Below are 15,572 nucleotides of genomic sequence, written 5' to 3'. Positions count from 1 at the left end.
TCAGGATGGGGGTTAAAAGTTTTGAAGAGGTATTCGCCGAACATTTGAGTTTTATTAGAAATATCAAATTTTAAAATGAAGTTGTACTTAAAATGTTTTATTTCTATATTATTTTTTAGTTGAAACTACATATAAAACTAATTAATTATTAGTTTTAGCAATTGATAGCGCTTCATAACTAAAAATTAATTGTTACTTATTTCAGATAATAGCTAATTTAATTCTAAGAATTAGCTATGGAAAAACAGATAACAACTAACCATTTAGTACAGTTTCCATTAATAATTACATTTTACTTAGCAATAGTTTTTAGTTGTTAGTAATAGATACCGTTTTCTCAACTTTCCCACTGAATAAGAGACAGCTCATGGATTATAAAAAATAGGATATGTAAGAAAAATATTGAAATCTTGTTATCTTTTTTGAAAAACAATGATTAACTCTAATTTGCCAGTTATTCACTTATAAGGCCCATTCTGATGGAATCATAAAGCTATTACAGGCGAAAGATGAAACTTTTTTTTTTGTGGTTGATGACTTACACTCACAGATAATATATTTCAAACCGCTAATACATTTATTTGGACAGCAAAAAATAAAATAACCGGTGAAGGAATAACTTTACTGTTCTTCCCATAGAATAAATAATGCAAATAAGATTAAATTATAATATATGTGATCTCAAAATCTTTTTTTCAACCAGCGGAACGGCCCCTCCCCGTTCCAATAATCCACTAGCGTAAGCCAACCAAGTTACAACCTTCATTGGACCCCTCACCTAACCTTATAATGCCAAAAGGTAATCCAAGGTATCCTTAACACCCAGCCATACATATAGCATACCTCCTATATGTATGTACCAAATATTCACTAACATCATTACAGGAGGGTATGGAAAAAAAAAAAAAAAAAAAAACTCAAAATCTTTCTTTTTCGTACTTCAGTAAAGTAACCTAAAGTAAAGTAACCTCCTTTTTGGTTATATTTATTTATTTCATAGATATTACAGAGAAAGGAAATCTTTCACTGGTATACTTTTATCATTTCTCCGAAATATGTATGTATGATGTAAACGAATATAATAATAAAGGAAGTTACGAAAATTCGTTTTCGTGCATCAGTAAAGTACATATAATACATTTTATGTATTTTTGCATGAAGTACTAATTTTATTTTAATGAAAAGTTCTTTTTTCACTCTTCTGATTTTTTTTTTTATTATATTTCAACTAATATACAGGATATTTCAGGATTAAGAGTCCTTACTGGAAATATGAATTAAGGATCTCAAAACAAAAAAAAATTCTTTATCAAATTATGTCCGTTAATGCGTTGTTCACGAGTTATTCACGTGTAGAGTATTTTCATTGTTACAAATTATTTAGGTTACAATAAATAATTAATGTCTTCCTTATACTTTATTAATGGAACGTGAATATATGCATTCATATTAAAAGTAGATCTAAGTAATTAATTACCTTGAATATTGAGAGGGTCTCGGCATCTTTGTTCCATAGCAGCAGTGGCCAAACGAGACAGAATATGTGTTATTTTTTCGCAAATTACCTTCTTCGTAAAGAATTAAGTTCATTGACCGGGTCAACGCCAACTTTTTGTTTAGTGTCATCCTAAACAAAAAAATATATACTGTGGTGTCAGGTCTGGAGAACGTGACATCACATATCCTGTGTCGTTCGGCCACAGTTACTAGAGCCCGTATTTATGCAAGGTAATTACTCTGAACATATTCCTTTAAATAATTGTTAAAGTCATCGCAATTCGAACAAGTCTTTTTCAAGGAAGCTCCAAAGAGAAACAAACTGGTTCGGATATAAACATTAATTGGGGCGAAGTAAACAATAGAAACATATAATCAAAATAAAACATTTAGAAATAAAGTAATGAATAGGAATTTAAATAAAAGTCATTTAGGATAAAATAAAATAAAAATTATAGCACATTTTGAGGGCTGTCAGTAATACATATTAAATATAATAAAATACCATACAGTATCACGACTATTTACTGTGTGGTGACTCCCATGGGACTGGGGCTTAAAGAGATGGCTCTGAAGAAAGGACGATCGACTCTGACAGGTCAGATATTTGAAATGAAATGAAAATCAATCTTTATTCAGGGATGCTTAGTCCCATAAGAATAACAACTCGAACAGTTTTAGCAGCTCTTGTTTGGCTAAATTGACTTTGAAACATAATTAAATGGATCTATCACAATATTTAAATAAATTAAAATATAAACAAAAATATATGCTTATAATGTGTTCTATTATTTACAAGCTCATGGTAGTTTGATAGTCTAGGAAATGGATGTATAGTTGTTACCTGAATCGAGAGCCTCAGTGAAAGATTTTCCTCTTGCCAGGTATAATATGCGCTGGGAAAATTAATTTTGGGTTGGAATGATTACAGAAATATATTTGAAGTCTATATTTAACAAAGAAATTGCAAGCATTTAACAGAACGAAAATATATACATATAAACCAAATGAAAGAATTATAAAAAAAATTAATCTTATTCATTAATAAAAAGGAATAACGACTTAATACTTCACAAACACAAACTAATTTTATAATAAAAAAACAAAAGAAAAATGTCTTCAATGTGCCTTGAGCAAATGTTTATATTTAATCTCAGCAGATGACAGCTGAGAGTTCTGGAAGCACGCAGAATAGGGGCGGCCTCTGTGTGAGAGAAGTGGCTTGGCCAAAAGTCTACCACGGTCTTACAATGGAGCCTGCGACGCTGCGGGGAAAACTAAAACAATGCCGTCATAGCTAACAATCGTAGAATGCCTCTCCTTTACCGGCAAAAAGATCGCACCGCTTTTGTTTACAATCATATGTTTACTTTTAGTAAACAAATGCCTTATAGTTAAAATAAATCTATTTCACATATTAACTAAGCTAATAAAATTATAACATTTTTAATTTAATGTTGCTTCAACAATAGTTGATGTTCGTATGAAGTTACGGAGAATGCTTTACGGATGGATATGGGTATGGAATTCCAAAATGAGGTAGCTTAGACAGCAAAAGATTTTTCAAAGGAGGCAGTTCTGAAGCTAGTGATATAGAGATCGGTAAGTTGGGATCTTGTGTTTAATAGCTGAATGGATATACGTAGGGTAAGAAGGTCAATGATGTAGGAAAGTTTTATGGTTATTAGGGTTTGGAATATAAATGTGCCAAGGAGCTATTGTCTCCGGATATAGGGGTAGAGCCTGCTTTGTTCGAAATAGTAATGTGAGATATGGGAACGCCTAGAAATACCGAAAATGAATCTTATAAAGCAGTTCATTAGTCTTTTTACTCTCTTTTATATTTCGGTTTATAACAGTAGTGTATGCTATCGATGCCAAGATATGCTATAGATGTTGGGTTTCTCCCAAAAGTGGGCCCACTTCGATACTGGCTCAGTAACGTATGTAATAGTCATATTTTAATTAAATCGTCTCAAACGCAGTTAACTGTATTATATAAATCAAAATTAACATCACAATGACCGCAGTGCACTGTCCAAACACGGACAGGATCTGATTGTGGATAGTAAAGATCATAATTAGCAATTAAAATGTTTTTGAACCACAATGGCGTAAATAACACGAAGATAGTGCTGGTAATAACCACAATTATTAATTATAATGTCCATACAAACACTAAGCGATGACTGGGCTGGTAATGAGTTTAAATGGCGACTAATTATTAACTACTTATTTAATGAGCGTAGATCGTCGGCCAGTCACTAGGCAACACCTGCGCAACAACCCTTAGCAACCATCTCTCGTATTCTTAAATATCATAAAACACATAAATATATTTCTTCTAAAATTAAGTAAACTTCTAAAGAAAATGATAAAAATAAATGTAATTAGATTCAAAATTAGTACTATTTAGAAATTAATTATTAAACTTAGTGTTAACAAAAATTGATCCTACTTAATAATGAATTGCTTCTTTGTATTGAGTACTTAAGAAACACTATAGTGTACCAAACCGGTTTACCTCATTTAAAACAAGTAGGGACTCGGTTATTTTTATTCAGAGTAATAAACAAAACGTTTGGAAAGTATAAAATATGAACGGAAAAAAAAAAAAAAATTATCGAGATTTTTTTATAATTCACAACTGTATTGAGGTCAGACCACGCGCAGAGTTACGGCGAATAAGTCCACTCTCACTTTCTATTGCTACTATTAACACATTGTCTTTATATTTTACAGTTGGATGTCCAATTTCGAAAATGGACTTGCTACTTTGGCAAGAATGTAAAGTAAGCCAAATCATTAGAACAACACTTAGAAAGCAACTACTTATCTAACTTCGCTAGATAATTAGAATAATTGGTATAATATTGAGAGTTATTCAGTGTTTAGTTTCGGCAAAGTAAGTTAATCAAAAAGAACTCCTATTATTAATATTTCTTCATTGATAAATCTTTTTCGTTAATGTAATAATTCATTATTAAAAAAAAATAAATTATGCTGATATATTTTCCTTTTTTATTGTACTTAATATTAGAATCTAATATTAAAAGTAGTTAAATGCATTTTCTCTCGATTTGTTATCATAGTTTTAGATTAGTCACGGGTTAGAAATCCAACCGGGTAACTGACTTAAAATCACTATTTTTAACTCTCTAGCATTTATTATACCTACAAGTAACACGACTGAAAATTTATAAAAAATAAGCGAGTATTTTTAGCAACATTAGCGCACCTAGGACTTTGCCTTTGAACTAGTGTTTTATAGTATAATATATAAATATTATTATAAAAAATATCTATACAGCCTCGCATTGAAATTTGAAACAGGTTTATGCCAAAATTTCGAGCAAAATGTTTATGAATTTATTTATATATATATAAAATGAATAAATAAATAAACTAAAATAAAATTGGAAATATTATGAGAATATGGCAAAGCAGGTATGTTGAGGTAGGTTAAACAGTGTTTTGTTCACATTGTAATACCTGTGTAAACTGAATAGAATTAGATTAAATGAAATTGGTTAATAATAGATAATTAAACACATTATGATAAAAGTTAATTTATTGGTGCATACTGTTTCCATAACTTAATTATTCTAGGTTATTGACTTAGATAAATTTTGACATGGCTGAATAGCCTACAACATTTTGATAACAATTTTAAATGTGATGTTATAAATAAAGTAAAATAATTTACGATTCAGAATGTTTTATTTTTCAAATAATGTCTAATGATTGGAATATAATTGAAATTGTTAATCAATAGATTCGAAACGAAGGAGTTGCAAGAAAATAAACAGTGTGAGACAATATAGATATTTTTTTATTTTAAGAGATCAAAAATATTTACTTAGAAATTTTGGGGCTCCGTTAAACCTTCGAATTTTTCTCGTATCCAATCCTTACAATCTAGAATCCTTTGTAAAATCCTCAATGTTCCTTATTCTGTCTCAAATAAAATCATCAATAAAGACCTTAATGTTCCATATGTGATCGATTTAGCCCGAATGAGACATCAATCCTTCAATTATTAACCACACAACTCACTAGTTTTTAACTTTGCTTCCTCTTCCATTCTTGACGATCCTCAAGGCGCCTGAAAAGAAGATGGCCCCGAGACCTTCCAATGTGAAAATGTTGTTAGAGTGCTCTAATGGGTAGTTTCTTTACATTCCTGTCTCACTCCATTTTAATCCTACTTCAAATTTACTTTTTTTTATGTACAGTTGAAAATGTCAATTAATAAAAAAAAAAAAAATTATTTCGTTACGATTTAATTAAAGTATATATATGTGAATACAGTGTGAATGTGTTCTATTAGTTATATTACTAATGTCTGAATGCATAACATAATGTAATATTACATAGTATAGGTAAATGAAAAAAAAAACATATACAGTATTATTATTCATTTAATTATTCTAAGAATAATATTTGTATTATTTTTAGTATGTACTTATTGTATTTTTTTTTCTATTTTAGGTAAACGTTGTTTTAGACACTGCATTCCAAGATAATGATGTAAGTAATAAACGATCATGTTGTTAGATTTTTTTTTGACACTGTTTTGTTAATGTTTACTTCTAATGACGGAATTGTATATTTTTGTGGATGACTTCACTGTGCAATTTAATTTTGGAACTGTGTAGAAAAATGTGGTGGTCTGGTATTTATTATGAAACAGTCGTTTCAAATTGGCTGAGAAAAATGTAGGTGAATGATTAACAACACTGCTGATGGATGATGAGTCAAGTCATGTTAACTTGATTACTCCAGGATAGATCATGTCTTGACGAGGAGATTTGTTATTGCCTCCGGGTCATTTTTAAACTTTCAACTATTTATGAATTAAGTTATTAAATGTATCAACTTTGGAATCTTGATGTAACTAGTTCCAACAACTTGCAGTTTATTTGAAAACAGTTATTTAGGCTTGAAGTGTAGATTAAAAAAAAAAAATGTTAATACAGTTTAAAAGGAAATCTTCCATTATTCTGGCGGGTGTTATACCTGAAAGTAGTCAAAAATTAAATTTTTTTTTAGCTTCTAGTATAGCCACCATTTGTATTCCCCCTAACTATTGATCGGTCAAGTAATCAATTTTGACTCTAAAATATATATAGTTCTCGATGAATGGAATATGGTCCGGGTGCGGTAAAAAAAAACTCAGTCGATAATTATACTATTTTATTGAGGCAACGTTTCGTCCCACGTTGCAGGGCTTCGTCAGGGCTAAAAAAGATACAAACACATACAAAAGGAAAAAAAAAGAGAAAAAAACATAAGTGTATAATAACAGGGGTATAAAATGTAAAAAAGTAAGATATAAGAAAAATTAATGGTTGTAAATAGTAAATGAAAAGGGTAATAGTAACAGATAGATAAGAGAAGAAATGTTAAAGAAAATACAAATAAAGAAATGTAAAAAGAAAAAAAAAACACAAATCAAATGATGAGACAGAATGCATACCTGTTTTAACGGCAGTCAAAAATAAAGTGACCGTTGGTATTGGGAGGAGTGGGGACGGCAGTTATGCCACAATAACTAAAATAATTTGTAAAGTAAACATAGTAAAAAAGTATTTAAATTAGGTGAACAATAAATGGTAATATACATAATAGGGGGAGGAGAAATATTAAAAAAAAAAAAAAGAAAGCCAGATAGAAAAACAAAGGAAAAGTAAAGTATAAAATAATGGGATATAATGTGTGTAAGTAACTAAGAAACAAAATATACCAAATGAGCGGGGATACAGAAAAGTGTAAAATATAATAGCAAATAAATAATAAAGTAATTAATATAAGTACACTTAAGAAGATAACACATGAATATAAATTAAAAGATAGATACATGAATATAAATGAAACAGGAAGGATAGTGAATATAAATGAAACAGGAAGGATAGTGAATATAAAAATAAAATAAATAAATAAATTAAATGAAAAATAAAAAATGTGAGAATTTAGAAAAAGAAGAATAAACGTTGAACGAAGAAACGTTGACTCAATAAAATAGTATAATTATCTACTATTTGAGTTTTGTTTTACCGCACCCGGACCATATTCCATTCATCTATACACACGGTCAATCAATAATCTTCCTATATAGTTCTCGTTAAAGTAATTAAAAAAATTGGGATAAAATAATTTATTTTTTTCTTCTCGTGTGCTCTTGTACAACTAGTTCTACTCGACCCTATTGAAGGGTTAATAAACTCTGTCCTCCTCTCTACCAAAAAAAAGGTATTAAAAACTAATCCATTCATTCACCGTATTCATGACTTCTGAGCGATCGAGAAGTGACTTCTATTTCTTTTACTCTCCCCGTTCCTTGAAACGGACCTTTCAAAGTTGCAAACAAAAGACCCGTTGTAATAGAGGACCTCCCTCTCATGACTCACAAATTCCGTGTAGGAAGATGAAGAAGAGTCCCACACAGATGAAGCAATAGCGGGGATAATATAGCGTCATGGAGCCCACGTATTGGAGATATGGCCACTTTTGGAGTAGGCAGAGGGATGGTCTGGAGGCTTATGGAAAATTTTGGAAATTTTCATCATTCTTTGAAGATTTCATTAGAAACAATTTGCTTCATAATATTTATTCTATTGTATCCATTTATGTACTATATTGCTCATTGTAATTATGTTTTGAAAGATATTTCCTTAAAATATCTGAGCTTATTTTGAGAGGGCGATATAGCCATATAATAAAATTCATATCATTTGGAAGAACTAAATCGAACCCTCATATCCTTTCCTGTTCAAAATGAACCGACAAATCCCTTTCTCTTACACTTGATCTACACGTTTGTCACTTGCTGCAAATCCAAGACTTGTAATTCTTGGTAAATAATGGAAGTAACAAACATTGGTATCTACACACTTGTGTGTCCTTTTGGCTTTTGTCGGCTATTACTTTCGATTTACATCATCAAAAAGAACACAAAGTTAGTCGAAATGAAAGGACACGTGAACATCAGTAAAATAGGTAGTAGATTACAAAAATTCATAGCAATGTTATACATAGCCTGTAAATTCCACTTTTGTTCTTGAATTTTTATCAGAAACTTAATAATTTAAATACCTAGATATATAATGTCTTTATAAATGTATATTTTAGGGTTAATAAAAAATAAACCGGTAAAATTAATTAACATGATTTGAAACAACGTATTTATACTAAAGCGATAGGATTTTAAAATACACAATCTTAAACTAGAGTTAATTATTAAATCCGAAGGTTAGGGAAATTCTTCAATTCATAAAAACTAGGATTAGAAATAATTATCTGTTGATAGTTCTAAAACAATGTGAATTGAACTCAAATGTGTCGATCTAGCACAAGCCCTTTGATTTGTGTCCAAAAACCGACACCCAACGAGCCGGCCGCAAATTCAAACCAACTAATACCAGTAAATCTAAAGAACTTATCAACATGCTTGCGCACGTGCGAATTAGCTATAGTTTGACAAACGTGTAGAGGTATCTTTACAGGATGACTAGTAAACTAGTACTCTTATTAATTGCTCCATTAATTGGATAGGTGTCTTTTTGAGAGAAAGCTTAACCTTTTTTCTTCTTTTAAATTTAGAAATTTTAACGATGATATTTTTGTTGATAGATTCTTCTTCGGAGTGCGCGCGATATATATATATATACAAGCAAGTAAAAAAAAGGCGAGCCCAAAGGTTCGCTGCCGAAACCATGTGTCGTTGTTTAAACACCTTGACCTATTATTATAACCATTCTGATAAATATCTGCAAGATAAGTCTTAATACAATCCTCCTACGCTTCGGCCTAACCCTAGGGACGTTTTTCCATCCGGTAGTAATTCGTCCGTTTTTAATCCAACTACCTCAATACCCATTTCATTTCATTGCCGCAATGTCATTTCTTCAATTTTATTAATACAGTACAAGCTCCACCATTCCACTTCGTGTGGCCTCCTCAATTTTCTCGTAGACTCATATATATTGGATCTAATGTGCAATACAATACTTTATTTTCAAAGACGTGTAAGTATAATACTTAAATATAATTTATAAAATGCGTACAAATGACGTTGTAAGATGGCATTATGTTCCTAGAAAAGAAAATTGTTTCTTAGTTACCGCATCCGTTAAAAGTAAAGTCCACTGCACATCTACATCCATATCGATAGGTTCGTTTCCGAGCTAAAAAAAAAAAAAACCTTTTGTATGTTTATCAAGTTCTAAATATCCATTTTTTTTTTTAGGCACTGTAATGGGATTCTATAGTTTGGTAAAGCATGATAAGCCCTGTTTGCATAATTTTATAGGAGAGTTAATTTGTAGTTTACCCAGCTTCGAGAAGGGCGTGGAAGGATTGGGAAACAGTAATATTGCGTCAGCCAAGTTTTCTCGCGTATATTAATCATTCTTTTGATTGAGCCTAACTGATAACCAAAACTAAATGTTATATTATTACCCTAGTTTTATTAAAAATAGACGATCTGTTCGGACATACGAGTATCCTGGTTAATATGGTTTTTTAATATAGCGTAAAACTTCATCATCGAAAAAAAAAAACATCGGTTCAACAGAACATTATCAAATGAGCGACTCCTCAAACAAAGTAACACAGACTCAAAACAATGGATTCAAGACCCGTCGGGACGAGAATTATTTGCTTCAATATGATAATTTAGGAAGGAAATTTAGAATAGTAAAGAAAGTAAGAAATCTTTTTGGATTAATTGTAAATTTCAATATATCCCTCCGAGGTAACATTGGGTGTTTATGTTTTTAAAGCTGTAACACATATCCACAGCCATCTCCTTAGCCTTACATCTACATTAATAAAGTTTCAAAAATTAAAACTGAACCCCTACAACCTCTGAAGGATTAGTTAAGTGGGGGAGTGCAGTGTACTTTGTAAGGAATTACTGTTAGTAGACCAACGATTGTGCAAGGAGGTGATTTGGTCAAAATCACGCTGTACTCCCAAATTTTTACCCAATTAGCAATACCCACTTCATAAGGCTGGGTGGAGCCCGGAGGATTCCCCAACCGACAGGACTGACTCATGGCTACAGTGAAACAGAAAATAATTATCTGCCACTACCAGATTAGAACCCAGGTTCTTGAGTTAGTGCCGTACCACTGAGCTAACCACTCCTCTAATTAATTTTTAATTAAATTATTTATTTTAATTAATGCTACTGTCTTGACGTGAACTTACATAATAAGGATCTTTTAAAAACCAAAAACAGTTTATTTAAGATCATTCGTTTGTAATTTTAATTAAATGTGCAGGGAGGTGAATTGATCAGAAGTTGATTTCTGTAATTTGAATTTTTTAATCGAAGTTGTTTTGGTGAGAGAAATAGTAAAAAAACAACTCCCAGCTAAAGATTATTTGGTGAATTAATCCATTTACATTAAAAATGAAGTTTCAGAGTAAAAAATAACTATATACTTAACACCTATTGTGGTTTAGTCTTTTGTTCTATATTTATTTACCAAATCCTAAAACTACTTCTGACATTTTGGAAATGTTCAAAATTCCAAACGAAGAATCACAAATAAACTTTATTTTTTATTAATGGCTTTTCGTGTATTTTGATTTTATCAACATCAAATATCTTGATAGTTTAGTAGGTAACAATATTAGCTGCTCTATTGTCCTGATCCTTATCCTCTAAGCTCGCATCAAGACAGAAGGACCTCCCCGAAGATACAGTAATCTCATACTCGTGGACAACTGTGGGCGAAGATTATGGTGCGGTGGCCCTGTAGACTGGAGGTTGTGCTCAGGGCTGATGTCAGCTGTCGCAGTTCAGGGCCTGTCGCTGTCAACATGTGAAGGACTGTCAGGGGTGATGACGAATACAGCATAATCTGTCTTAATAAATGGTTGTATTTTTCACCCCATGGATTTAGAAATAAATTGTATGTTGGGAGTTTAATTGTTAATACGAATATAACTAAAAATTTATTTTAGAGTTAAGAAAACCGAAAGACACTAGTTAAATATAATTTTACCTCTGCTAAGAAAAAAATCTAGAAGTTTATTTTCAGGATGAGGTCGATGTGCCCTGGCCGATCTATCCAGCAAACAGACAAAACGTTTAGGGACAAAGAAATAAAATTACTAGGAATGTAGATTTAGTTTATAGTTAAAATGTTTGAAGTAATGCTCTCACTATATGCTGGATTTCGAAATCACGCTGCTTTGGTTAAGGAATATTGTTAAATCAATTACCTTATGTTATATAAGGTAAGTCTAGTCTTCATTTTACAAGATACTGTTTCACTACATTTGCACGAGAAAAGGTCAATAGAGTGGGCCGGAATATCGGCATTCTTTGAATAGTTTTATACTTTTTGCTTAATGTTGTCGGTCATCTTGAAAATCTTTCAGGAATCAGTACAATTAAAACATTGCGCGCACATGTAGATTGTTATGGACGTAGGAGTCCGCAATTGTTGTTATGATAGATTCATACCCTTTCAAGGAGATTTACACTTATATGGGATCTGCGTTGTCATTTGCCGCAAATCCGAGAGTTGTGAAATGCTTGATAAACAAAGGAAGCCAAACGTTTATATGTTCTTTTGACTTTTGTAAGCCATAAATTCAATTTTCATTAAAAAATAGGAACAAAATAAAGGTAGGTTAAATGAAATGAAATGTAAATTATCAGCTCCCCGGGGCGCCGCGGTGCCTTCACAAGGGCGCCAAGAAATATTCAATTAATCAATTCTGCTGTATTCTTGAAATTTTTAATTCTCAAATATTTGCGCCACTAATCGTTTATGCTAACAAAATTCCAAGAATTTAGTAACTTTCCAGTCTTTCATTGTTTTCTTTCCTATCCGCATTTTTTGAAACGACTAATGTGCAAGCATGGGTTTTCCACCCATGCTTTAGTCACTAAATATGAACAAAATGGTAAGTATCTAGTATTTAATTTTTAAATAGGTAATCACTTTTAAAAAGGAAAGTTTTCCAATTTTTCTAGAAAGTCAAATATTTAGGGAAAAAATCTGATTTATTAAGGGCTCTGCGGAAAAATTCTGATTATTTAGGGAGCCGAAAACCGAAAAGGATTAATAGGAATTGTACTTCGCAGCCTATAAATTCAAATTCATTTGAGAATTTTTATGAGAAGCTTTTTTATTTGATTGTCTAGACATTTAGTTTCTTTACAAATACATTTTAACCATCTTAAATAAAAAATAAACTGCTAAATATAATTAACAACATTACAGTCGGAATACGTTGGACGGTGTAAACGGTCTCTTTAAAACGTGAGTGGTGAGTTCGTTGCCAGTCTTAAAAATTGGGATTGAAAAGTTTGTATTTTCTGAATCTGTGTCTTTTTAACAGGTCCATAAATTTGGCAGGTGTATGTCCATATGGGTTTTAGTAAGTAATTTTATACGTTAAGTTTCTGTCTGAAGGATAATTTAGAACGGCTGTGTAGTATAGAATAGAATTTTCTATGATATCATATTTTAAAATATGATGTTTTTTATGCGATGGATTTGAATAAGTTCAAAAGCGTTTACAAATCCTTTTATGCTTAGCGATTTCTGTACGAAGACACTTAAATAAGAAAACTTTTCACGTATAGTTTTAAACCATTTTGTAATTATGATTTAAAATATTCCCAATTTAATTTAAAAAAGAAAAATTCAACCTGTTTTATATCGCCTTGTAACTCTAAAAAAGTTTCATTTATGATTTTTTATTCATAACAATTAAGCGTTATTAATTTTTAAGGTTTTCTGTAGGTGTTCATGAAGGTCGGAACAATTTTCCCGACGGGTTTACCCCGCGGCTCCTTAGGAAACCTTTCTACTCTTGTAAAGAGGATAAATTTCAATTTCGATGGATCAATTAATATCGATATGTCAAGAACCGTTACGATCGAGGTCTCCTAAACAAAAATGGACAAAGTGTTAAATAAAAACCCCCGCCTACTTGGCGCCTGCGTGGGCCTAGTACTTGCGGTGTGGTCTCTGAGCGCATGCGTGGGCAAAACGGCAGCCCCAAGCTGTGAAATAAATTCTGCTATTAATGGCTCGGCATGTTGCAGGCAAAGCTAGCTAAAAATAATACTTTACCTATCTTCGCTAATTAGGAAACGATAAAAAGATTGATCTTTCAGTGCGAAACTCGATCGTTGTGTATTCTTTAACGTCGAACATATGACGATATTGGGTTAACCATAATGGTCCAAGAGGAGAATAAAGACAGTTATTTTACGCCAATTTTTAATGAAAACGCCAAATTTTGCTTTAATGAAAACTATGTATAATGACATTTCAAAATTGATTAGTCTGTCAAGTATAGGTAAGGGGAATAAAAAATTTTGGCTGTATCAAAACGTTAAAAAATAAAATAAATAAACGTCATATATTTTTCATTCATATCATTAAAACTATCTACAACTCTAGAAAAGCTAATAGAACGTCATTAGTAAAGTGGAGCAAACTACGAGCCCTAGTAAAGCTATTTATGTTCAATAGTTTCCTTGTTTTGTTTTTTTAACAGCAACATTTCTTAAAACATGTACTGAAAAATTAGCAATTCCTAAATTTATATTGGGAAATCTATATCTCAGGAACCATATGACGTACAGATGTTTATGAGCACTCAAAATAAAACTACTTTAACGTGTTATAACGTTTATCTTCGTAGGTTTTCTTGATATTTGTCAAAATATATAAACAAGATGATGATTTCTAGTTATTTGGACAAATTTTTTGATTTGTGAAAACCTATATCTTAGATTGCCAGAAATCAAATTAAAGATAGTGTGATGTACTATAAAATAGTTAATAACCTTTATCTTAGAGGGTAGTACTTTTTATGATATTTGCATATTAATTTTTTCCGAACGAATAAAAATCAATTTATTTTTGCAAATATCATGAAAACTAATACTCCTACGAAGACAAACTAGTTTATAGGACATTAAACTTACTTTACCAATTTGGACATATGGAATTGAGCTCTGGGGCTCCACCAAACCATCAAATTCCTCCCGCATCCAATCCATACAATCCAAAATCCTACGTAAATTCCTTGATGCTCCTTATTACATTATAAATAACCTCATTCACAAAGACCTTAACATCCCATTCGTAGCAGAATTGGCCCAAAACAGATATGCGTCTTTTTATTCCAAACTCCTTAACCATCCTAACCCATAATTCTTAATCTTTAATCCTTAACAATCCCTGATAATCCTCCGAGGCGTATGAAAAGAAGATGGCCACGGGACCTTCTAATTTAAATTAATGTTTGAAGTACCACCAATGGGTGGTTCCTTCCCAAGATTTTCAAGTGTGTATGGAACATACAACATATTTACTTATTGTATTATTTTGTACAGTTGTAAATTACATTAAACAAATAAATAAAAAAAACTTACTTTAATTTCAGTGCCAATAGACATTTCATACGGCTCCCGATAATTTTTTTTTAACATTTTGAAACAGCTGCCATTTTTTATTCCCCTAACTATACTTGGCAGACTCATCAATTTTGAATATTAATTGTACATAGTTTTTCTTTAAAGTGATAAAAATTGGGGTGAAATAACTGACCATTGAAATAACTATGATGAAATAACTTTTTTTCCACTGGGCTCTTGTCCTATAATAAAGACTTATGACTCGGTGCGAATCATGCTGTGAATTATGGACATGTGTAACAATAAACTTTCCAAATTGTCTATTTAAGTTCCATCTAAATAGTAATACTGAATTTGCTAATTTGCTTTGAGAAAATTTTCAGGTGATTAACTATTTATTGATAAATCATTTGTGATTCAAAATGTGCTTAAATAATCTAAAGGGATGTTGTAGAAAGATGCCTTGAAGAAAAGCTAGGAGTCATAAATAAAATATATTTGCTCAAGTTGCGATCCTCCTAGAGACAGGTATTGCAAATAGAAGAGGACCAGCCATCAGCGATAATGACCCCCACAGCCGGATACTCTATCATTTGACCAAGATAGCCCGAATAAAAAACTACAGAGAGAGCGATGACTGGGAGGAAGAGTTACCCTTGAGATCACAAACCGCAGC

The 15,572-nt window shown here is 31.4% G+C and overlaps 1 long non-coding RNA gene across 1 annotated transcript in view; it reads right to left on the bottom strand.

The window, feature by feature from the left end:
• LOC106678311 (uncharacterized) overlaps window positions 1-15,212 on the bottom strand; it is an 18,280-nt gene extending 3,068 nt beyond the window's left edge. Inside the window, exons 1-2 of the long non-coding RNA XR_001342739.2 lie at window positions 14,915-15,212; window positions 2,342-2,393 (exon numbers count right to left, since the gene is read on the bottom strand). This is a non-coding gene — a long non-coding RNA (uncharacterized lncRNA). The remainder of the gene's footprint in view (window positions 1-2,341; window positions 2,394-14,914) is intronic.
• Between the last annotated feature and the right edge of the window lie 360 nt (window positions 15,213-15,572).

Source organism: Halyomorpha halys, unplaced genomic scaffold (genome assembly GCF_000696795.3).
Source record: "Halyomorpha halys isolate HHAL.00 unplaced genomic scaffold, Hhal_1.1 Scaffold134.1, whole genome shotgun sequence".
Lineage (NCBI taxonomy): Eukaryota > Metazoa > Arthropoda > Insecta > Hemiptera > Pentatomidae > Halyomorpha > Halyomorpha halys.
The sequence above is the reverse complement of the archived record's forward strand: the minus strand, read 5'-3'. Positions and strand labels throughout refer to the sequence as shown.